The following is a 26,419-nucleotide window of genomic DNA, read 5'->3' as shown; positions in this document are numbered from 1 at the left end:
AGAATGGATGATGGAGAAGACAACTTGGAGGCCAGGAATCAAATGATCCGCTCACTCTTCTTACGGTTATTGGTATGTAGGTACTTGGATGGTTCAGCCCTGCCTTGTTACTTTGCTCTCATTTCTCACCTTGTTTTTCTTTTAATCTCTAAGATTTTTGTTAACTTCCTCTTAACATCTATTAGAAAACTTACTTCCAGTTTGACCAGTTTAAGGAACATAAGTTGAATTGGGCCATGCTAAATAACTGAACTAGTTTCCAGAAGGTCTTCATAGACTGGAAATTCTGAAGAAAGCAGTAAATAGTCACATTCTGACTGTCTTTCTGGATCTCTCTTCATGTGTTCATGAAAAAGACATACACCCCCCATCACACACACACACACACACACACACACACACACACACACACACACATCAGGGGCTTTCATTTGCTACCAAGCCATGCCTCGAGCCCTTTTTGTTTTTGTTACATTTCAGTTATGTTTCAGTTATCTGTTTTCAGATAGGGTCTCTTACTTTTCATCTGGGCTAGTCTTGTATTGAAATCTTACCTCTGCCTCTTGCATAGCTGGAATTTCAGTCATGTGATGCCACATCCTATTTTTTGGGGGGGAGGGGGGAGTAGGGTCTTACTAGCATTTTGTCTGGTCTGGCCTTAACTGTGATTCTTCTATCCCTGCCTAATGTTTGGTTTTCATGAGAGTCTGCGTCTTTAAGGAAACTTTTAAAACACACGCACTCACGCACATTTTGCCCTCGATAAAACATACAGTATAATTGAAATGTGATATGTTTCCAATGAGGAAAACAGAAATGGAGAAAGCAGAGAGGCAAACACAATTAAAATCAAACTTAATAAATAATACTTATTTAAACTACTATTCTTTTGCTCAACTAAAACTTAAGTACCTACCATGTGCCAAGGAACAGGTAAAGAGTAAGTCTCTCTGCCTTCCTATTTATAGCTTTGAGCTACAAACTAGATTAATAATGGTAACTACTATAGATAAAAGCAAAGCGGAGAAAGGGTCTAGAGCAGGGATGCTGCTTGGATTGCGCGTGGAAAGACGCTCTATTTGAGGTGGAGACAGGAGGAAACAGAGAATGTTAAGAGGGAGCCAGTCGTGTGCCTAGCTGGATAGAGGTATTCTAAGCACCTGCAGCAGCAGCAGGGTCATAAAGTTGGGAGGGGTGTGAAGTGCTACAGAAAGACTGTTGGATGGAGAAGAGTAAATGGAGATAGTCAGGCTTTCCCACATTAACTTCCGGAGGGTTTAGGGCCTGCATTTCCCAAGAACTGGGAACCAGATGGTTCAGCATATTCTTTTAAGTATGAGTCCTCTACACATGTGCTACCTTATGTAACCTTGATGTGCCTTCATCATTCCTTCCCTGGGGAACATTAGATACAATAAATGGCCAACTCCAAATCCTGCCAGTTATAATCATTATGAATGGTGGCTTTCAGGTTCTCAGATTTAGATAGGCTAAAGAAAATCTGAGGCTTAATGGGAATGGAGAGACGGTTGTGCTTTCTTCAAAGCCCTCTGTCTACACACTCATCAGTAGCAATGGCACATAGCACAATAGCACACTGTTCATAGGTTCATGTTTTTTCCATCAGCAGCCTGTCCAGTCATTATGGCTTTTTACAACCTCCACTCTACAAAAGTGGCATTTTACCCTCTTTTATTTTCATGTGTGCATGAATAGGGAACCTGCATCTTTTCTGTACAGGGAAGTAAATTTCAGTCCCCATTGATGCAACCTTTAGGCAATAGGGCAAGAGAAGGTCATGACCATAATGCATGTGACAGGTATATAAACATCTTTAGCTAATTCAGGCAATAATGAGGTAGACATGCTGGCAAGAGATCAGTCATTGGAAAGGGTTGCGTCCACTGATGGGACCATGTGGTTTAACTACTGATTATTCTGTGCTGCAGTGAACAGCATGCCGTATACTATGAAAACTTGGACCACACCTCACTGCCCACTGCACTTTAAGTATATTGAGTCTGTGAGCAAGCCAGAGGGCCTATGAACCTATGCCCACATCATAAATACGAATAGCAGGAAGGGAGGTATGGTTCCTGTAGATCATAATGCAGCCCCCACTCAGCCACAAGTGACAAAGATACCCTTTTGGAACAAGATTTGGGGAGTAAAGTTATGTCCTATTGCCATCGCGGGAAGGAATACATTGGGGCTTACAGGGCCACATGGGCATGACCCTGAGTAGCACTGCTGAGAGTCTCTTGAGGGGAAGGCTTAAAAATAAATTTAGAGGTTACCTTCCCTCCCCTTCCCATGCCTGACTTATCACAAATTATCTTCCCATGCCCTGGGACACATGGTGTATCCTGAAGCAAACTTCTCTCCTGGGTTGAGGGACCTGCCTCTTGGTAGCTTGTTGTACAATGTACAGTTGCTGTGGGATATGACTTCAGGGATGAGCCTCTCTCACCAAGAATAAACAATGTGTAGACTCTATGGTGAGAAAGCTGAAGGGGTGGACTGAGAGTAGGTAGGGTTATTCAGGTTTTCTCATCATAACCTCCTGGGGGGCTTTGGGACGTACTTCCTAAGGTCTGAGATTCAAATGGTTAAATACATTGTTCAATATATAGTCTAGTGGAAGGTATAACGAGTCACTCTTGCTGGAAAGGCTGATGGTGGACAGAACATAAGCCCATGAGCAGGGTGCTGCAGCTACTGATGAGTCTTGTCTGTAGATTGGGGGTTTTGAATAAAGAACAACCCTCCATTCCTACACCATGCCTCAAGTTTTCTTTGGTTTGCCCAAACCACAGAGCCTGAAAGCCATCCACACAGATGAGGTCCTGGGATTGGTGTGAAGAAGAACCAGCAGTGAAGTCAAGGGTTAGGTCACAGGTGGCCTTCTAGGCAAGGAAAGCCTTTGGATTTTATTCTAAGTATAATAGAAACTCATCAGATGACATAACATTATTTGATTGGCCTTTCTCAAACCTCATTGGCTGGTTGATTTGAAAATGCATTATAAAGTGAAAACAGAAGCATCAGGACAGAAAAAGCATCAGGACACGAATGAAGGCTAGAGAGGATGGCAACTCAGTGGTTACAGGAATTGAGAAAAAGGGTCAAATTTGGGGTCCTTGAAAATGGAGCCAGATAAAAAGTCATTATTGGTTGGGTATGTCTAAAAGAAAAGAAATAAGGTTGTGTCCTGAGCAACCAAATAAGTGCTGATGGTAGTTGTAACATTTACTAAAATACAAAAAACAAAACAGGGGAGGAGAGTTTAGTGGAGTAAGGCTTAAATGGAAGCCAAGGATTCTGTGTTAAACATGCTAATGTTGGAAATATGCTTACAGTAGTTGTACAGAGGGAGATTTCATAGTTACATCTCCACAAAAACATGCAAATATTTAGATGCCTATTAGGTGCAGGTGGAACCCCCTCCCCCAGAGGTGACAAACATAAATACTTGGGTCATCAGCACTAAGTGGTATCCAAGCCAAGGCAGTAAGCATGATAGACTCAAGGGTGAGGGAGACCAAGAGAAGACAAGAAAAACTGAAAAACACTGTCAAATGGAGTTGGCAATGGAGAGGATAAGGTTGCAACAAAACAAATTCAAGAGACATCAGTGAAGTGGGAGAAGGGCCACAGGTGTGATGTCCAGAAATCCTAGCCAACAGAGTGTTTCTGTTGAGAAGTCAAAGATGAAGGAAGGAAATTTCTGCAGACAAGTCTAAAAGCCTGGCTGGAGTGTGGTCAGTAACAAATGAGAGAGCAGCATGCTGGGAAATGCAGGACCTTCACAGTATTCTCTGGCAAAATTAGCGAGGCACCACTTGGAATCGGATTTCTTTAGTTTTTCCGCTGCTTAATTTTCTGCATAGGTTCCAGTCATTTTAGAATTGAAGTCCTCAGTTCCCTGTTTGGTTCTGAAGTAAAAAGCTTTGCATTCAGCAGTTGAAGTAAAAAATAAAAGAAAGCAGAAAGCAGGTGGCACTTCAACTTAATATTCTTCTATAAGCTAAACTATGTTGTTAGTACTCTATTATAACTAGTTAATTATCAGGCAAGTATTATCTGTTAATACTTCTGTAGTTATTTTTTCCCCTGCATATGTCAAAGAGAAGAAGTTAAAGAGCTGCAAAAAATTCAAATGACAGAATTTTTAAAGCGCATGTTGGATTTAATGAGTGTTCAGTTAAATAGAAATAGGTTTTGAGGACACTGAGTCTTCTGAGATCATCCTGAAAGGGCAGGAGGAAGGTGACTGACTTAATGTGATTGTTGTGATGATTTTCTTTTCTTCTTTCTTTTCCTTTTGATCTTGAGAGAATAGCATACAAAACAAAATGAGCCATTACACAGACTTAGGTGAAAAGTACACTCTCTTGCCACGAAGAATATTATTTTACAGTTCTTTTCCAATTTCTTCATGCACTTAATCCTTTTCTTCAATGTGCCTATTATTGGCTTTAACAAAAGTAATATGAATAAGAACTGGAAGACAATGCTAAATGAAAAATAATTTAAATGATGGGCAAAACATTTTCAGCAAAACATATGTATCAAGATTGAACTCAGGCAACCTCCTTTTGGAATCTTTGCAGGCCCTTCCACTGAGAATAAATCTCTTTCACCTATAAATTTGTCTGTATTCTCACTCTGCTATTCAACCAACGCTCACTGAGTAGTTATTACGAGCCCTCTATGCTAGGGCTTCAGACACGTTGGGGAACAAAAGAAAAGACCCCTGCTATAGGAAGCTCGGATTCTGACAGGTAGAAACAGACAACAAGTGATTATATAACACACAAAAAGTCAGTAGCACTGAATTCTTTGGAACATGTGATGGAGAGCAGAATAAAGGACAGGCAGTACAAGAGTCCTAGTTTTTAACCCTATAGTGGTAAAGACGAGGCTTGCTGAGAAGGGGAAATCTGAGGAAAGATTTAAAAAGAGCTAGGTTGATATGGTCAGTATGGACCATAGGACAGTAGAAAGAGCCCTTCAAAGAGCTAGAGGCATGCTAGGGACAGCACAAAGACCACAGTGGTGAGGGGAGTAAGGAGGAGAGGCAGGAAGTGGGGTCAGAGGATCTTGTATAAGGGTTAGAGGGTCAGATTGTGGCAGTAAAATGTTGGTCATTACAGCATTTCAAACTGTGAAGTGACATGACCTGACTTTCAGCCAAAAGGAGCCTCTGGCTACTGTGTGGAGAATAGGCAGATGAGTGGGTGGGTTAGGAGAAGAGCAGAGTGGCCAGTTCACAACCCCTGTAGTTTTGCAAACAAGAGATGAAGAAGACCCAGACCTGTTGTGAGTGGTGTAACTAGTGTGTGGTAACTCGGGTCTCCTAATATATCTCTTTTTACTTTCATCATGCCAACATAGCTAGACTGTACCTTCTTTGAGGTCAGAAGACATAGTGTTTCTTTCAATATTTCCAATAAAGTATACTTAAGAACACACACACACACACGCAAACGCACACATACACACATATTGTGCCAATCCTGGGGCTTGAATTTAGGGCCTGGTCATTGTCCCTGAACAATGTTGCTCAAGGCTAGTGCTCTACCACTTGAGCTACAGCTCTACTTCTGGCTTTTTTGATGGTTAATTGGAGATCAGAGTCACACAGACTTTCCTGTCCTGGCTGGCTTTGAACTGTGATCCTCAGATCCTATCCTCTCCAGTAGCTAGGATTACAGATTATAGGAGCCACTGGTGTCCAGCCTTAATAATATTTTTAGTGAATAAACAAAACAGTTATTAAACAGATTCTAGATCTCTGTCACACACCCTGTATTTCAAGGCATATTTTTAAATGGACAATAGCACCACCCAGAGCATCAACTTTGAATAAGAGGGGCAAAAAAAAGAGAATTAAACATAAGGCATAAGTGTGTCAGAATAATATAAAGGGAAGGATGCCCTTTATATCCATGAGTTTTACTTAATTTATGAGAAGTTTTGAGATGTAATCTGTATTTTCTCGGCTTTCTCCTGGAGGTGAAACAGTCACCAAAGGAGAGAGAAATTTCTAGAGCATGCAGACAGGTTCACAGTAGGTCTGGTCATGAAAATATTTATCATTGTAAAAGCCAGTAGAATGACATTCCATAATGCTAACCCTTATGGGTAGTTAACACTGCAGGGAAGAAATCTATCTCTGTCTTCAAATTCCATTATAATAATAAAGAAGAAAACAACAAATGCATTTAGACTAAATAACTTCCCCAACACATACATATTTGTCATTACAATAGGGAAATGATACAATCATTTGCTATTAAATCACAAATTTCTAAAACTTCAAAATAGAAGAGAAGAATTCCATCAGAAAAAGCACCTACAATTTAGTCCATTCATGAAAAAATAGAGCTAAAGAAATTCCAATTAAACAAGGTAGTCCAAAACTGCAATTTGAGTATAAAGTTTGAGAAAAACCTATTGTCTGTGCGATGGAGGGAAGGGGTGTCAGTCCCAAGTAAAGAATAAAATTAGGGAGGGAATAGATTTCAATCTCTCTCTTAAAACCTCATGTCCTTAAAGGAATTTTTACAGTAGCAAAGAGTCTTTGTGAAAGAAACGACAGATTCAGAGTCTAAATTTTAGGCCCACACCATTTCTGATTGAGTCTGAAATTTGGAGGGAAATTGTCATCCGTCTCTTAAACATATCTCCTATTTTCATATCCCTTATTTCCATGGGTTTTTTTTTTCCTCCCTAAGAACCCTGAAGTTCAAATTCAACTGATGACAGATCTAATTGAAAAATATCAGCATGAATTTGAAGTTAATGTTCTGGGACATTTGCTCTCCTATCTAATCATTCCACAAATATTTATTGAGTGTTTAATATTTCCTGCCAGAAAAAGACATGGGGAAGTTAACATTCTATGAAGAAGAGAGCAAGCATGCAGGTAATCAGCTTGATGGGGCTCTGCTAAAATCTTCCCAAGATGTTAGGACCACCTCAGAATATTGTGGTGTTTCAGAGAACCCAGGGAGCCTGGTGACCCTGGCTGGGGAAGGGAGCACTTCATGAAAGATAAGCAAAGCTAGTGCAGGAAATCAGAAGAATGGAGCATGCGGCAAGTATGATCCTGACATGTTTAGGAGGGCTGACTCTAGTCAGAGCAGATGGCAGTAGGAAGGACACAGGTGGTCACTCCAAAGACCACAAGGTAAGTACTCAGGAACCATGGGGTCCACGCCTAGTTAATGGCAGTGGGGATGGAAAGAAGGGGAAGCAGGTTCAAGATACATTTGGGAAACAGACCATAAAAAATGTAATCAGGAATGATCGGGTGCAGTGGGGGGACAAAGAAGGATGAAGGATCTTTCAAGCTGGGTGGATGAAAGACTGCATTCCAAGAGGAAAGAATATTGGAGAAGTGACTAAAATAAGAGCAAAGGTATGTCCTAAAATCCTGAATAGCAGACTTGGGCATGATATGTCTCTGAGATTATAACTGAATTAACAAATATATCTAGCTGCAATCTGAAGGTATCTGCCCACCAAGTTTATCCCTAGACATGAAAATTTCAGAGATCTTCATCCTCTCTGGTCACCAGATGAAAATTACTGATCAGATGATGTCTAGAAGCCACTGTAGAATTCCGATGTTAAAGACACCTGGCTTGTGAATGTTTATCAAATTTACACTTTCCACTGCATAACCAGAGAAGCAGGACTGAACCTTTTTTGTATTACGTATCTCAGTAAAAAAATAAATCTCAGCACACCACATTTTAGTGAATATTCATATATAGTGAATATTATACAATGGAAAAAACAATTTCCTGAATATGTGACTTTATTTACAAATGAATAGAGGGACTACATTTCCATTTGTGGTCCTAATGTCAAATTATTTCACTCTTTAAAATGTTGATAAACTTTGATAGCTTGTGAAATATATTGTTCAAAAACATTCTTAAAACAAAAGGTGAAATGATCTTTTCTGATCAGCTCTCATTTTGGGGTTAATATTCTTGCACTATCTCCCTCTATTTTTTCTTTTACTGTTTCCAGATTTGCACTGGGAACATCAATGCCCATGAAAGGAATCTCAAACAGAACTGTCTAAATATCTGGTGTGCCACTTTATACAGCTCCTACTGCATAATTTCCAAAGTTTTAATGATAACCATACATATGGAGCAATGCACACTAGAAAGTTATATTTCAAGATCTTTAATACTACAGAGAATTTTCTCTTTGTTATATTTCCATATTCCTAAGTAATGAAGTAGCTTTTGTTAGACTATACAAATATGATTCACTAATAGAAGACTTCAATTCCCAATCTTGCCAAATTTTATATACCTGTTAAAAAGTTTTAAAAAAAATATTAACACACTAACTACTACTAACTAAATACTAACTACCAGCAATAAAAAGTATTGTCTAAACCAGGTGTTGGTGGCTCCCTCCTGTAATCCTAGCTACTCAGGTGGCTGAGATCTGAGGATTGCAGTTCAAAGCCAGTCTGGGTAAGAAAGTCCATGAGACTCTTATTTCCATTGAACCACCAAAACTCAGAAGTGGAACTGTGGATCAAGGAATAGTGAGCTAGTCTTGATCAAAAATAGCTTTGAACAAAAGAAGTTCAATGTTCAGGGCCTGCATTCAAGCCCCAAGACCAGAACAAAAAAGAAAGGAAAAAAGGAAGAAAAAAAAACTTTGTCTAAATTAGTGTTTCTCAGTCTGAAAGCTCCACATTTGGAATATGAAATCAAGTTAGTGAGTTATAACAAGCAGTCTTACAAACTGAAACAATAACACAGAAATCAGAGTGCATTCATAAGGATATATAGCGTTTTGTAAAGTTCTTGTATATTTGTGTGTATATTCTAAGTCTTAAAGTATTTCTTACCAAGAGTTGCATTTAAAGGCAGTCATTAGTTTACATAATGTTGTTGTGGGTATTGTTGAGAAATGTCAGGAGTCTGTAGCTCACATATGAAGTGAAAATGCATTTCATGCAATGTGAAGATTCATTTTTGGTTACAAAATCAAGGAGCCACTTATTTCAAGCTGACAACTATTTTACAAAATGATACCTAATAAATAGGATCAAAGGTTTCTCCCATACTGGGTTTTGTTACTAAGAAAACATGGTCCTGACATCACTAACTGACAGATTCTTGCTTGGATGATTTAGCCTTGCTATTTACTAGTAATTATGGACAAAAGTCTCATTTGGTTGCATTGATCTTGTATTTAACTTCAGAATAAATTCAGAAGCTGAGACATAAAATGTAGCATATAAGTCTTAACCCACAGGGCCTCTTACAAGAAAACAACCATAATCCTCATGTGAAACATACAAATGCATATCTTCTATACAACCTATTCATATAACTGAATGTTTTACTATATGCAAACTATAGGGTAGTCTACCATCCTTAAAGAAAAATGAAAAACACGCTTTTAACTTCACTATAAGAAATAAAGAACAAGTCTTCCTAAGAGCAAGTCTTCACAAGACTTCATAAGTCTTCCTAAGAACAAGTCTTCCCAAGTCTCCATAGAAAAAGTGAAAACAGTTGGCCTTTGATTATTTTTAGCCTATATTTTCACAAATAAACTTTAAGACTGCAGTGAGAAAGTACTAATGGTCAGTCATGATTTGCCTGAACTCAAAATCGTCTTATTTTGAGATAACTATTTTAAGTACAAAGTTTATATTTGATATCATTTCCATCACTCCATTCCTTAGGTTCTTTATGATGTTTAAAAAAATCCATAATATAATTCTATGAGAGTTAACATAATAGACTGTAACAGCTGTTATGGTCTATTGTGTAAATAAGTAATTACAGAATTTACAGACTATCATGTAAATATGTAATTATGGACTTTTTAAAATGTGCATTATTTACTCGATAGTCTATCGTTTACATATGTAATTATGGACTTTAAAACATGTATTATTTACTCAGTCTGTAACAGCTCCTTGGGACAGAGTCGTTTTGGCCTATCGGGTAAACATGTAATTACAGAAAATTTTTAAATATGTATTATTTATCTGATAGTGCGGCTACAGATTATCACATCCATACGTAATCACAGATTTTTTTAAAATGGGTATCATTACTCTGTATAATACTTTTGCAGATCAACTCGAAAGCAATCAATTCATGGATCATTTATCCAAAACTATGCAGTGATTCCACTGTATAGAATATATGCAAAGAATATATGCAAAGAAGAAATGTGCAAAGCCCATTTTCAAATTTCTCAAAAAGGTTGAAGAAACAACTCCAAAAACAGTACATAATTTTGAGAGAAAGATTTTTATTCCTCTCCAGCTTAAGGGCTTATATTCCATTTTGCAGTTATCTATATTACCATAATATTTATTTTAAATAGCCAGAACCTCTTAACTTCTTAAAGAATTATTTTTTAAGCAGAGTATCTGGAGAATATATTTCACCATCCGTTTCCTTTAATACTCTGTTATGAACATCTCCCTAACTCAGTAGTGTGCTGGTATATTTAACAAGTGGCTAGAGATGGAGGGGACAGATTCAAATCATTTTCCAATTTCTGAGGTGTAAATATTTCCACCAATGATGATATAAAGGAAACAAAGATTTGACACTCTACTCTGAATTCCACTTATCTGGTGAACCATATCAGAAAATAAAAGGACATTTCAGAATGCCCAGCCCTCTAAACCATTTCAGATTTCACTTATTGACTGGTGAAAACTGAATCTTGTTTATACAGATTGAGCAATCAGAAACAAAATCTTAGTTGCTAAGGGCAACTCAAGTATCTGAAATTTAAGATGAAGTGACACACCCATAGAGTCTGTGGTGACTTTTCTGATTCAGAAGGTGCCTGTGTTTCCTCTTAGTATTGATTGAGTGTGTAAGCCATACTCTATGGGTAGGAACTAGGAAGAAAGGGCTTGATTTGCTGTGCTAGATAGACCAGCCTCAGTTCATTAAAATATTCCTATGAACAGTATTTTGAGGGATGTTCTGAAGAGTAGTTGGACTGGAACACTCTAAGATCTCTTCTAACCTAAATGCTACTGTTTTCTTGTGGTAATGGATGTGATAGTTAAATATATCACATTTCAAGAAGCCATCCATAGTCCCATGATTGTACATTAACAGATTTATCATTTTCAAAAATAAGTTGCATGATGAGCTCTGATTATATTGGTGTTTAATTGTTATTTAAACTGTATAAAATAAGGTATAAACTAAGCTTAGTGATTCTGGAAGACACACGTTTATGATGAATGCTACCAAAATGACTTCCAATAACAGCAAAACTATAGATACGAAGGTGCCTCTTTGATATTATAAAAAAATTTACAGAACTATCTTGAGTGGAAATTTCTTTTTAAAAATCTTTGTTTGTTGGGGCTGGGAAGGTGGCTCAGTGGTAGAGTGCTTGCCTTGCATGCCTGAGGCCCTGGGTTTGATTCCTCAGCACCACATAAGCAAAAAGAAAAAAGCCGGAAGTGGCGCTGTGGCCTAAGTGGTAGAGTGGGACACTGTCCAGGCCCAGAGATCAGGCCCCAGGACCAGACCTCCCCCACCCCAAAAAAAATCTTTGTTCATTTTAGCCTTGTAAAATCTGATTGACTATCTATACTGAATCATAAAAATGAACAATATATTTGATGATTACCAATTATGTAAAATGTTCCTACTTTTAAATTGAGGGAAGAATATACAAAATACAAAAAAATCTCTGTATTGATCTCTCTATCTACCTTTATATGCATACTGATATATAGAGATATATATCATAATTATCTATTTATATCTATATATTTAGATATAGCTATTTATATATAGTTATTTATATATAGCTATTTATTAGTACACACACACACACATACACACACACATATATTCATGTGTTTCAGATGCTCCAAAGGTGGTTTCACTCACTACTGAAAATACTCTGTGGAAGGCTTTATTGTCCATACACAGTAGAGTTTAGCTCTGGGAAGACCTGACAACATGGGTTGCATACCTTCAGGGAGAGATTTTGTTCTCCAACATTTAAATCCTTACATAGAGCAAAATACAAAATGTACATTACATTAGGGTATCACATGGCCAACTACTGACTAGACCATGCCAGGAAGAGGGCAGGTGCTACTTGCCAGAGGCTGCAATTTAATATCGTGCTATAAAAGCAACAGGAGGCTCCTGTTCACCTGAAACCTAGAACCTATAATAAAAACAGTGAACAATTCAAAATTGGCACATTACTACCACTGGCTGTTTAGATGCCAGGATTCTTTTTTAACCATGCCAGAATTATAAGCCAAATACAGTCTGAAACAACTCTGCTCTTTTATTTTATAAGGTAGTATTGTGAGGAGTGAGGAATTTACTATGTAGGAAATTCTGATTTTCTTTGTTTTAAGGATATGAGTATAATATATATCCCAAAGGTTATTTTAGGGAATTCAACTTTTTCTGAGTTTATTAAATGGCTTAAGTTTATGATTTCAGATAAGGCAAGACATTAACAGTTAACAACCCAAAGCACAGGAATGAGAAAGGTAAGCCAAAACTTATAAACATTCATCCCATCCAGGTGCACCTCACTCTAAACAATAAATGCATCCCAGGAGGAAAGTGAAAATAAAAGACTTATAAATCGAATTATATTTTAAATTAACTAGAGATACGGTTACTTAAAGGAAGCTAGTCCTTTGGCAACGTGGATGACCAATTTATCGGTTTCGGAAAAAAATGCATTTTCACATATGAAATGCTAAAGCAGAATTATAGGCATACATTTACGTACATGTATATATTCTGATTATTTCCAAATTATTCTTCTAGTCCTACAATTAAGATAAAAATACAGTAAAAGCATTAAAGTTTCACTCGATCTCCTTGGATTTCTTGGTTTTAGGAAACACACGAAACATTTGCTTGAATACAGACATGTTTAAAAAATGAAAACAAAGGTTTCCGTGATTGCGGTTAGTTATCTGTGAAACAGGAGTGCCAAGCAGTAAAACTCCGTGTCCACTTGGCTGCAGCAATTAATATGGAGCTATTTTCAAGGTAGGATTATGGGCACTAGAGCCTCTAGGGATGGAATGTTTTGCCCATGCGTTAAATCCTCATTTCGTATGAACTTAATGAAAAGATTGCAATATGTTCTGTCAATGGTTCCTAGAGCATGGAGATGTGTCTTTCTTTTTCCCTTGAGTATGTGAGCATAGTGAGATTTGTGCTGCATTTTAGGGAGAGAAATATAAAGTATGTGCTTTTTCACTTGGCCTAGGATTTCTGAAGATAGAGTCTTTTAAAAAAATCATATAGGGAAAGATGGTTAGTATAAGGCTGCAGTTTTGGCTGGACACACAAAATCATTATATTTGCAAAATGTTGCTGTGTTTGGGGAAACACCTCTTAACACTAAAAAATACCAAAAAGAAGAGTTTTTCTATAGCATTTTACAGTAGGCAGTAGCTATTTTCAAAAGTAGATTGTTGGTCTGCTCTAAAAAAGAAAAGTTTTTTTATTTGTTATTCTAATTTGAATTCACACTGAAAGTATTTTTTAGGCTGAATAAAGACTTGCTTTGCCCAGAAATGTTCAAGGGCTATAATATAGTTAGTGGGTGTTTATCTCCTTTGGCTAAATATGGACTGTTTCGGATAGCAAGCAAATGTTCACTATTGATAAGTAACAAAGTATAGTGGGATGGATACAGGCAGAAACCCAGCAGGTCACTCATACTGCATAATATTCCAGCAGATACCTTATCATGGCTTTCAGATATCCCAAGTGCACCAATGGGAAGAGCATCCTTGACAATGAACTTATACATGAAGTCAAGGACTACCCAGAGAGAACAACATACATCTTGCCCTCCTCCACCTATTTAGTCCACACTTTAGGCAGTGCAAATCTGCACGTTCCAAGCAAACAACTTAGACAGACTTCATAATTTGCATGAGTGGTTGAGTTGCCTTAGTCTCTGAATTTAGGCCTAAGAAGTTCTGAGAAATAACTATGTCTGGATTCAGCAGGAATAATTAGTTTGCTGCTTGTCTGTTTTTAGCATCATAAAATTCTTTGGGTAGAAGGAGATCTTAAATAAAATATTATCAGATATCTTCCCATTAAAGTTGAGAAAGCTAGGGCCTAGAAAGTTGAGCTTATCCAGCAGTTAGCTAGTTAGAGGTCCAGTTGTAGGTGGACTCTTACTCCAAGGGGAAGGAAGTAACATTAGTTAAACTATATACAATATGCTATGTATGCTACTTCGTTTAGTCTTCACAAACTCTTCATGACATAGTCATCTTTCTTACCCCTATTCCTACAGTAAAGCAAATGTAACTTAGAGAGTTTGGTTAACTTGCCAAGAATCATATACTTTTAGGTCTTTAACTTCAGGTAATTTTATGTCAATTTGCTGAAAAGCCTATTTATCAGTCAGTTTATCGAAGATGTGTTTAAAAAAAAGACCAATTTACTAAACTAAAACTTCATTTCTTTAAACTACAATTTTATGTTATTCATGTATAGTAATTGAAGCTTTTGAAACTTATCTCTAGTGTTACTTGACTGTCCTTTTGTCTTCATGGCAATACATTTGAGGAATTTAAATTCATTTTGAATTGGTAATTAGTATACAGCCAATTTGAGGTCCTCATTACATGATCCAGTATAAAATTCTTTCCAACTTCCTTTCTACCATTTACCATAGCATGGCCTTTCATCTCAAATTTTTCTGCCAACTACAAACAAGTCAACATAACCAAAAGCCACAAACTTTCTACATTTTATAAACTTTCTAGCAAATTAAGTTGCCTGGGATAGTTCAATGTCGCTTAATGACATATTACATGTTTAGTTTAACTTTGTCTAGTTTAGTTTAGTTTTTTTTAATTTTTCATAAAAATAAGATTTTTAAGAAGGGTTAAGAAGTCCTGGATGTGTGAGTGTGTGTGTGTGTGTGTGTGTGTGTGTGTGTGTGTGCGTGTGCATGTTCTATATTGCTATATATAATTTATAACTCTCAAAAGTCAAAGATCAATACTCTGAGAAAACCTGGAACACACTGCATTTTAATCAAAGTCTAGCAATTAATTAGTGTATAAAAAGGACACAACAAAAAATGAAAACTAAGACAGCTAAAATCAAGCTAAACTATAACTTTGAAATACAGAATAACTTTGAAACATGGATATTTCAAATCTTGTGCAACAGGGTTTGAACTAAAACCTTCTGAAAAGCTAATAGAAGAAAAAATTAAAATATCAGTGGCAATTTGATTATCTCATGAATTCATCAATAGGGGAACTAGAAGTGACTGTCTAGAAAGCAATTTTTGGAGAAATAATAATTCAAGATATTAGGCTTTCAGAAAGTTGTTGTTTTTTTTTGGGTGAACTGATCCCTTCTGGCCACTAATTAGTGAAGCACAGAAACCTGTATGACAATTCCCCAAACTCACATTTGAGTTTTCATAGTCATTCCAATGCCATCACTGGATTTCAAGAACAGAAAGACTTTTGAAGTCTCCCCAAAATGTAGAATGAAATTTTTCTGCCATTGAAGAAGTTCTCTTTAAATGGTATTTTTTTTTTAAAGTGGTGAATAAGTTCACACAGCTGAGTTCAATGTAAATGCTGTAGTCTATGTCCCAGAAGAAGAGTGAGATACGGCAGTTTTGACTTGCCTGGCAAGAAAGCACTTTTCCTGATACCAAGAACCTTCATTTGAGCAAGACTCAAACATTTATATTCATATCGTGTGGATCTGTCTGGCCACAGTTAATTTGAGCATGTCACTGTATTCCCTGTACAGAATATCTAAGGCTTTAAGGCAGACTCAGGGAGCCTTTTCTTCCTGCAACACAAACACTTACACAACGCTCTCATTAACTGGAACTTTCACATCTGCACTGAAGTGAAAATAGAACCTAAAGCTCTGTCCTACCTAGAGTATGTCAAATAACACAGACGAGGACCGGAGTATTTGACAACAGCATTTTATTCAATTGGACAAGTTATAAACCTGCACATTCATGGAATAAAAATAACTACAAAGATGTTTTAAAAGGAATGTTAAAATGAAAACATTTAAATACTGTATAAAGGCAGAAATTCACCTATTATTCATTGGGCTTTACTCTAGTTTGACATGATTATTGAAAAGCTAAAAACATTCAAAAGTTTTCTGGTACCACAGATTGAATCGAGAGTTATGTTTCTGGGATGGAAGAGAAAGGTAATTATTTGCAATATCTCCAGGTTTACATAGGCTACACTAGGTGGACACAGAAGCATAAGGTGAGCCACATATATCATTTTTAATTTCCTAGTAGCTATAGTAGTGGAAAAAGGTAAATGTAATTTTATTATATATTTAGCCCCAATATTGCCACAGTATTGTTTCAGTAAGTTATTAATATAAAAATAGTGAGTTCTAATCCCAAAGAATATATATATATATATATATATATATATAATGGCTTTAAAGTCTGATATACATTCAATTCAGAAAACTCCATTTCCAGAATTCAAGACACATGTGGCTCGTAGTTAAAGTGCTAGACAACACATCTGTAGACTTATTGTCATATTTGAAAAAGTAGGTAATAGAATTTTGTTATTGTGTCCAGACTGGATGAGAGAGCTGTTTGTTTATTGTTAATTAGAAACATTAGACTGCTGTGAGGATATAGACCAAAAGAGCATAATTATATGAGATCCACAAATACTGGTTTGTAATGCATCTTAGTAGTTAACATGCAATTGATGTTTCTAAGTTGTAAAATGTTTGGGCTACCCTCTTGTTTTAAAAATGACTTCCTTTATATCTAAACCCAGATGATCTTTAAAAAGAAAATTTCATCCAATCACTGTGCCCCTTCTCCCTGCTGGACAGATGAGGAGCAGCTGCATGCACTCTCGCAGACAATTCAAAGAACCACTGTCACCCATGGGGACCACAGCCTTCCTACCCGCAAGAGGCACAAGGAAAAAAGTAAAAGAAAAACAAAAATTCAGCAACTTCTTTTTCTATGCCGTATTCCATCTCTTGCTACCCACTGGATTGTCCAAAGCAGCCACAGTTAAATGTAGTGTTTCTTCAGTTTTGGTACATGGTGAGATCTCAACTTTGAGCCTTCACTTAGGCTGTTTTCTTCTTATAATGCCCTTTAAATATTTCTGCCTGATGTGCTCCAACTCTAGCACCTGGATGACTCCTGACTGGAGTCAGTCAACTGTGCTTTCCCTGTCCCTTAAAAGCCTAGTATCAACCTAAAGTCCAAGACCCAATGTTTTGTCTACATTGTCCCATAGCAAACACTATGGGCTCTAAGACCAATGCTTTCACATGGCTCTTATTCACTAATTTATCCCATCTGTTTGTTGTCCCTTTTTTGCTCCAACTAGATACTGATCTCCAAGAGAGTATCTCATTTACCCTCATAGTTACAATAACTTGTACAAAATAATATTCCACAAAAGTTCTCATGGATGAGATTTTTAACAGTACTCAGAAAGAATAGTCAAGTTTGTGTCTTTAAAAAATAAGTGTTTAATCATATGTCTAGCCTATTTTTTAGGAAAAAGTGCATTTCAACAGTTACCTAAAATGCACCAGCAAACATGCTAGGTATCAGAAGCAAATGAGGACTCCAAACTCACAGAGATAGCAGGTAAACAATGGGAAAGATAAGCCCTTTGCAAAACAATGTCACTGGTTGTCACCTGAGGAAGCTAGTCAAAACAAATTCTTCCAACTGATGTTTCTGGCTCAAAAACCCTATTTTACTGGAAAGGAGTATGGCCTACCTATCAAGAAACTTGAAATTCATCTGGAACTCTTAATGTACTAATCTGAGTCATTTCTCTTAAGACCACCAGATCTGTTTACTCAGGAGCACAGAGAAAATGATTTTTTATATTATCTATAAGCTCGCCAACCCACAATATCCAAATTCTGCCAGCATACTGAGAGCAATAAGGACCCGAACAGTGGTTTTCACTTTAGGCTGCTGATTAGCTTCATCTGGTACTGATTTTGAACTCCTGATGCCCAGAGCCACAACCCAGAACTATCATCTTAGAATTTATGCAGGTGGAGCCCAGACACCAGTATAAACTCCCATGACTGAGAACTATTCAAGAGGCCAATTGGATACTTTTATCTTTTAAGTGAGGTGTTTTTTTAATGAAGTTTGGGAAATTGGAAAATAATCTCTATATGGTAAAGAGCCAAAACACATTTTCACTATACTTCATCATTCGTTACAAAGACAGAGGTCATTGTAATTCTTCCTATATCTCTTTGGGATAGGTCAAAAAAAAAAAGGAATATATCTAACCTTTTATGCTTTTAATAATATAACAGTTCTAAATATCTTAGTTTAACATTTAAAAAATATTTCCTGGGTTCAGACATATACTAGTTATTGCAAATAAGGGAAACCATGGGACCTATGTTTCTTTGGGTATGGCTTACTTCACTTAATTTTTTCCAAGTCTTTCCATTTCCTAACAAATGAGGCAATGTCATTCTTTCTGATGGTTGAAGTAAGGAACAGGGAGAGAATTAGATTCATTTTACCATTCAGTTCAAGTAATGAATTGCTTTAGAACACAGCATTAATGCATGCCACTAAAATACTGATTTAAAAAATATTAGTTTTCATTTTGGCTAAAATGTACTGCACATTTTCCCCAAAACAGATTATTTGTACTTTATAAATACACCCACAAAAAGTTAAAGAATACCTATTATAACGAAAACATGCTAGAATTCAAGAGGTTAAAAAATGTGATGTTCTGTTATCTGTGAAGATAACTTTAATATCTTCTGCTATTAAACTTACGTTCTATGAAAAGATAGCTAAAATTATAGCCCCCCCTCCAAAAAAAAACTAAAATAGTAGTTTTAAAGAGTTCAGAGAAGGGAGATGCCTCACTCCCAGCTGGGACCGGCTAATGAAAGCTAAATAAAGAAGGAAAAGGTTTCACCTGTGCTTTCAAGGGTGACAAAGATTGGATCATTAGCCCAGAAAAAGAACTATGATCAAGAACATGAAGACAGGAAAGCACGAGATGAGCTCAAAAATAGTCACAAAGACAGATAAAGAATCATGAGAAGAAAGCTCCTGGACCAAGTTAAAAATTCCCTGTGATCCAAGCTTAGCTACAAAGGGTTAAAAACTAAGGAACAAAAACAAAAGCAGAGTTAGCAGAGTCTGGATTAGAACTCCTACTCGCCAGGAGTAGGGTAAAGTTGATGTGCATAGAACAAGTTTAAGAGTTGAGGAAGATCAGATATTATGAGGCCAGATTGGAAGGCTCTAAGTGCTAGACTGAGGACTTTTCTTTTCTTTTTTTTTTAAATTGTGAATATACCGCACAGAGGGGTTACAATTACATGGGCAAGATAATGAGTACATTTCTTATCAAGCATTGCAGCCTCCTCCTTTGTTTCCCCTTTCCATCCCTCCCTTCCCATATCACAACCCCTCCCGGCGGGGGGTGGGGGGATCGTCCCCTCCCCCCACTCCTCCAAAGTTATAAAAGCTCCTTTTTAGAGGACATCTCATTGTTGCAACGGGTCCACCTATATCCCTATTTAAACAATTTGTTTTTTCCCTTCCTCTTCACAAATTATACCAACATCAAATACAGTGAAAGCAGGGGTTATACCGTGGTGGAGGGACATACAAAACAACAAAGAAATATAAATATGTTAGAAACAATAGCAAGGAAAAAAAACATTTGAGTCCTTATCTTGGGGTTCATGTTGCTTAACATCAACTTATCTGACCATTTGTGCTTGTCTCAGACATATACTGGTTATTGCAAATAAGGGAAACCATGGGACCTATGTTTCTTTGGGCCTGGCTTACTTCACTTAATATAATTTTTTACTATAGCTAAAATATGGAACCAACCCAGATGCCCCTCAGTAGATGAATGGATCAAGAAAATGTGGTATATATACCCAAAGGAATTCTATGCCTCCATCAGAAAGAATGACATTGCCCCATTTGTTAGGAAATGGAAAGACTTGGACTTTTCTATTTAAGTTGTCCTGCAGCATGCAGGACACTGCCGAAGACTTTTGTCTGCATCACTGTTTTACATTACACTATAAAAGCTGTGTTTTTTAGGAAAACAGGTTTTTGAGGCCAGATATAACACAAGTGCTGTATCAGTAGTCTGGGACTGAGAGGCAGATCTGATTTATAGTATTAGAAAGTGAAATATTAGAAAGAGAAGGTATGGTGCATTAAGCATTAAGAAAAAGCAAGGTCTAATGAAGAATTACATCTTTCAATAGTGGTTCTACAGATGCCCAACATATAAATTCCTGGCATTTACCTCTTTTCTGTCAAGGTAGCTTCTTGCAATGAACACCAAGTTTTGCTTGAGGTTTTCAGCCTAGATAGTGAGCCATGGCTGGCCTATGTGCAGAAGCTACATCTAAAGTACCTTGAGAAGCAGCCTGAACCCATAAGGACAGGATTAGGAAAATATCCTCATTCCTCAAAATTCCCCACTGGAACTCAGTTTCATTGGTAGCCTGCTTGCTAATAAGATCTTTTCTGGTCTTATTTCCTTGTTTATCAGCATTCTTGTACCACTCCCAAATAAATTTGCAGTCCCCACCTTCGTGCTTTCGTTTCTGTCCTGGAGAAACATAAGCTAGCAATAATTAGGGAGGAGAACTAAAGATTAGGCCTGGTTGCCACCATCTCATCCCCCATAAGGTTTCCTCCACATCCTCCAAACTGGTGAATGTGATACCTTTTATACCTTACACCTTAACAGCAAAAGGCAAATGTGACTAAAATTAAAGACTTTGAAAAGTGCCTGCATTATCCAGGTGTGCACAAGCAAGTCACATGACTCCTTAAAAGCTGAGCATCTTTCCCAGTACTGGCTCTGAAGGCAGAGGAAGGTGGCCACAAGCCAAGAAATGTGGGTGGCCTTTAGAAGCTAGAAAATAATAAGGGAATCGTTTTCCCCTAGAGCCCAGCCCCCAAAAGAACACAGCCCTACTGAATTTTGATTTTAGTGCAGTAAGCCATGTAGCAGAGCTCTGACCCACCTAACGATAAGAAAATAAATTTATGTTGTCTTAAGCCACAAAGTGTGCAGTAATGTTTTATAACAGCAAGACAAAAGCAATGGCCTACCCTTAAATTGTAGCCTACTAAAAATCTGAGGTAGTCATAAAACTTGAAATAAAAGACATGACTGATTCTTTTCAGATGTTGGTCTGAATATTCAAGTCATTGAGTTCTATGCATGTTCTTGATTATATGATATTCTTAGACAGTTGAAGAGTTACTTTTGTATATGCAATGTTTTCAACAAGCTATGATGAGGGAAGGAAGTTTACCACTTGTTTCCAGTTTTGTGTGAGCCAGGAAGTTACTGCAGTTTAATCAATTCTCTTAAATCTTACATGATGCCCTCAAGAAGAAGTAATTAAAGAAATGTGTTGGCGCAAAAGAGACTGTGGCAAATGATAATAAAATGGCACTGTTGAAGCACTGTGTCTCTTTCCAATGCTCAGTTTCACTGGGGCTATATTTAGAAGCTTTCATTTGGAAAGGATGGCTCTGTAACAAATGTAGGGACTGAATATATTCTTGAATTTTAAAATTTCATTGAATAATAGCAACACACACAAGGGCTTGATAGAGGAATTTTGACATGTCAATTCAGAGCAAGTTAAAGTAGCTTTTAGTATATTGCTAGAACTTTATAATCCTGGACACATTTTATTATTTGAACATACAGCTCTTGCTTTCAAACTCTATACTATTGGAATAATATAGTATGAATTTGTTTAATAGTATAATCCTGTAATCTGATTGGATTGTTCCATTTTTATCAGTCCCTGTCTTTTCCTACCCTAGCTCTCCAATCTTTGCAGCTTCCCAACTTTCACCTCTCTGCAAAACACTCGCAACGGGGACAGAAGAGAATATTAACAACTCTAACCCACTGGTAGTGTTGGATTTGGCAGAGGGTTTGGTTTGCTGCATTCTCATAAGGATTCTAGAAGAAGCACACTGCTCATATACTCACCTCCACCTCTACCTGACTTTCCCCTAAATTCCACCCATCTCTATGATTTATCTTCTGCTTGGTTCCGAGCTTATATCCAGGTAACAAAGTCTGTCCGTGGGCAACCCAGGTTGGAGTCTTGACCTCTCAACAAAGTTCTGCTAACGTCTAAATGACACAAGATTCTGTTGTACTCACTGGCACAGAGCTCTCTGATACTGATCTGAAAACCCAATGGTGATGGGAGCTGCTGCTGCTGCTGCTGCTTTGGAGCCTGGCTTCCCTCAATATGGAGTCAGCCCGATTCTCTGGTTGCCTCTACTGCTGTGTTGACTGAAAATAGGGAGAAGGTTGCTTTTGCTGTCCTATTATATTTTTCACAGCCACAAAACTACCACTTAGCCAAAACTCTTATTTTTAAGTAAAACCAAATACATGCTATTAAAATATCTATCCCCAGATTGCCAGCTAATGAGGCTAAATGTTTTCTTTTATTTCTCCCTCTCTCAAAATATCATACACTTAATAACAGAAGTCCTTTCCAGACAAAGTTAAGATAACTCACTTCCTGCTTACATATCAACAGCATAAACCCTAGGATCATTTTCTGTATTACCAGTTGCAGTTTGACCTCTGGAGGGTCATGACAGAAAAAAAAAATAAACATTTCTGCTCTCTTTGGTGAGCTGTGGCCAGGTGCTTCAGAGAGGAATTTGCCAATGGTGGCACATCTTCTGACTTTGCAGGGATAACACTAGAACGTCTCCCTTCCCTACCTCCCCCCCCAAAAAAGCATCCTCTAAATGCCAAGGTAATTTATAGAAGGCTACTGTTTACAGAAGCATTTTGTCAGAACTTGAGAAAATGAAATAAAGGTGACAGTACATTCAAGGGACATTAAATCCCAAGTTAGACGAGCTCAGCTCAAATGCTTTAAAACTAAAAATAATCTGTGTACCCTAGAGCTGAGGTAACTGCTTTGGCAGATCAGGACTCTGAAGCCATGTCTCCCGAAATGACTAAAGAAGATGACTGAAGAGGATTACCTGTCCATACAAGCCCTTCATGCTGACAAAGGCAGGTGCCTTCCACAGATTTTATTTGCTATGGAGTTTGCAATGTACTTAATGCTATTTTAATTCTGTTTTTACTAAGACTTTTCCCTGAGACTTGGTCTTGTAAATGGAGGATTTGCTTACCTTAATCCCTTTGGAGAATATTCTAAAGTGTTCTAATGATCTACTACAGCTTCTTCCTCTTTTCCTTCCCATAACCATGCCTTAGCCAAAGTCTTGGAGCATGTCCACTGACAAATAAGTGACCTTTGTTGATTTTTTAAAGACAAATTCTTTTATTTTCTTGACATTCTTTTTAGTCTTGATCCTAGAGACATAAACCAACTTAATCCTTCTTATATTTCTCTGTGGAATAATTCTTGGATTGGGCTATATTTTTGTTTTAATAAATGTTTACTAACTAATCAATTAAACAGCCTCCAGAGATTACTGCTCCTTTTGGGTCCTTGCTGATAAAAGAACAGATTGGGTTTAGAGCGAGGTTCCATCTAAAGCAATGTATACAATGTGATCTATCCAAGCTCCTCTAGTGGCTCTCCAACATTATTGACATATTGATTACCAAATGGTGAGATTAAAGAGTAATTACTAATGATTCCCAAGTGACCAGGATTACGTCTACCTTGTAATGTGCTACAAACTTCAGGGAAGCCAAGAAAGCAGAAATACTCCATGGATTTAATAATGCAGTCTAGAAACTGATTTCCAACATATGTTGATCACAAATGTGTTCCTCACTGGGGCCTAAGATTCACAATTCCTGGTAGGCAAAGACTAAGCACTGACTATTCCTAGCTAGCTTTACTATGCAAGCCATCAATGGAGGTCTGAATTGCATGCATTAAAGGCGACTGTCATTCAAATACACACATAAAGGTAAAAGAGTCAGGGTGGGAGCTACCAATGAGAAGGATGTTGATTTTAAAATCCTTTATATAAGTACATCCAGTTTCAGATGTATGATATATATACTTTTCCATTTTAAGGTGCTTTTCCTAAGTGGATATCTGTGTATGTTGTAATTCAACCAGGTATTTTGCATTCTAAATTCACATTTAAGCATAATATTAAATTGGATTCTCTTTTCCATTATAAAAGGTTTTAACTATCTTTTCAGTCTCCAGTCTGGTGCTGGTGGCTCATGCCTGTAATCCTAGCTGTTCAGGAAGCTGAGATCTGAGGGTCACAGCTTGAAGTCAGACTGAGCAGGAAAATCCATGAGACTCTTATCTCCAATTATCTACTTGAAATAAAGCCAGAAGTGGTGCTGTGGTCCTGTGGTATAGCATTAGCCTTGAACACAAAGAGGCTCAGGGACAGTGCCCAGGCTCTTGAGTTCAAGCTCCAAGACTGGCAAAATAAATAAATAAATAAAACAATTAAGGCTATGATGAATACTGCTTAACCTTGGGAACCCAAAAGTAAACATAGAAAGTTTGTTAGTCTAAAATCAGGTTTAACAAGATGCAAATAGGCCATTATAAAGAGAGCAGGCATAAGTTAATCAACCTATTAAGTTGGGATCAAAAGTGTCATCTCATGTACAGTCATCTAATTTACTGACCCTAAGTAGGTCAGCAAGAAAGGCTGATCATTCTGTTAAAGTCACTTTAGAAGCCAATCTACTTGTTTACAAGTATGATATCTGCACTGGTCTGGGCAGAGAGTCAACAGAAAATCCGTTTATGGGAATGTGCTTAGGATCACTGGGTAATAGAATCTCAAGCTAAGTGGTGAGTGAAGTATCTGGGTGGAAGCTCTTTTGGCGAGTATCAGTGTTGCATTCTTATGTCTACACAAGTATGAAAATAAACCATGTGTCATCTCCATTGGGAGCTTCTGTCTCCAAGTCCTCAGCTCTTGATTTAGCTAAGCCTTGTCATCCCCTCCCCAATCCTAGTGTGTTCTGGAAAGGTAAATCTTAGTTCTGGAGATGGCAGTGGATCCATAAAACGTGAAAAGCAGTAGCAGAATGGTATGATGAAGGGCTATACCTTGCCACCTAACAATTATGAGATTATTTTTTGCTTTATTAAAGATGTGGTGAGTTAGAACATCACTTTGGTGAAAGTGTATCTGTGTTTGTTTTGTTGGTTAACCTAATAAATGAGTATCAATTACCCAGTATCTGCCACTTTTAAGGGAAAGTAGAGAAAACATATTCCAAATGTACTTTCCCAAGGAATATGAAAATTACAAATAAATTCATGGCCTAAGGATGTAGTGTAGTGGTAGAGCACTTACCATCATATTCAAGACCCTGAGTTCAATCCCCAGCCAAAGGGGGGAAAAGAATGGAAAAGAAGGAAGGAATCTGAGATATAGGTGTGCAGAAAACAAGATTGCTATGCTAATACAAGAGATTATTTTTAATACCAGCATTTTCTTCTCAGACGATGAAGCATTTCATTGCACTGGTTTACTAGGTGCACCAACAAGCTATCTACAGTGTCATGCTTGAAACTGAAACACAAGAAACGTGACTGGGCCCGGTTCTGGTGCCCTGGTCTCTAACCATGGTTGCTTGAAAGCCACTGACTCCAGTCATCCTCTGTCCAATACTCTGTCCTTGGCTGAGATTTCCCTGTAAACAGGACACAGATGAAGATACTAGGTTCTAGGGAAAGGAAGCCAGAAAAGGTAAACTACTGGATGTATTAAATATGTTTATTGAAGTTCTGTTGGAGGAAAAAAAAATCGAGGCTCAATTTAAGAATCTAAGGACTGGTTTGGAAATATGTCTAGTTGTCTGTCATTGATGCTTCAAGGATTCCACAAAGAAAACCACACAGAGAACCCCCACCCCTCCTTGTGACATGGCCCTCCTTCTGTCCCTCCCTCCCACCACTGTGTTCGTTGGCTTTGTTTCCCCCCTGTCATTAGTCAATCTCCCAATACTGTTGTGCCAACCTACCACAAAGACGCTAGTTTACAAAGCCTTGGTAGGCAAAGATGAACGCGAATGGCAAGGTCCACCTTTCGGCGGAGGTGCCCTTGTATACAAGTTCTCAGCCTGAAGGCCCTTCCAAGAGAAGCCCTGGGCAGGCCTGGGGAGGGAGGGCAGGAGGGAGCTAGAGCACAGGTACAGGTGCACCGGGGTGGACAGCAGAACCAGAGTGTGGGGAGGCGGTGCTCTGCCTGAGGCTGCTTCTTTGGGCAACCATCCAAGGCCAGCACAGGGTTGCTAGGGGTGGGGTAAGGTGGGGGGGAGTGGGGGGTAAGTCCCCTCGGGGCCTCCCACTCTAGGTTGTAGCAGTTGCACGCGGTGGGGGGG

The sequence above is a fragment of the Dipodomys ordii genome, unplaced genomic scaffold (assembly GCF_000151885.1).
Source record: "Dipodomys ordii isolate 6190 unplaced genomic scaffold, Dord_2.0 Scaffold37, whole genome shotgun sequence".
NCBI classification, from domain to species: domain Eukaryota; kingdom Metazoa; phylum Chordata; class Mammalia; order Rodentia; family Heteromyidae; genus Dipodomys; species Dipodomys ordii.
This window is presented reverse-complemented; position numbering follows the sequence as displayed.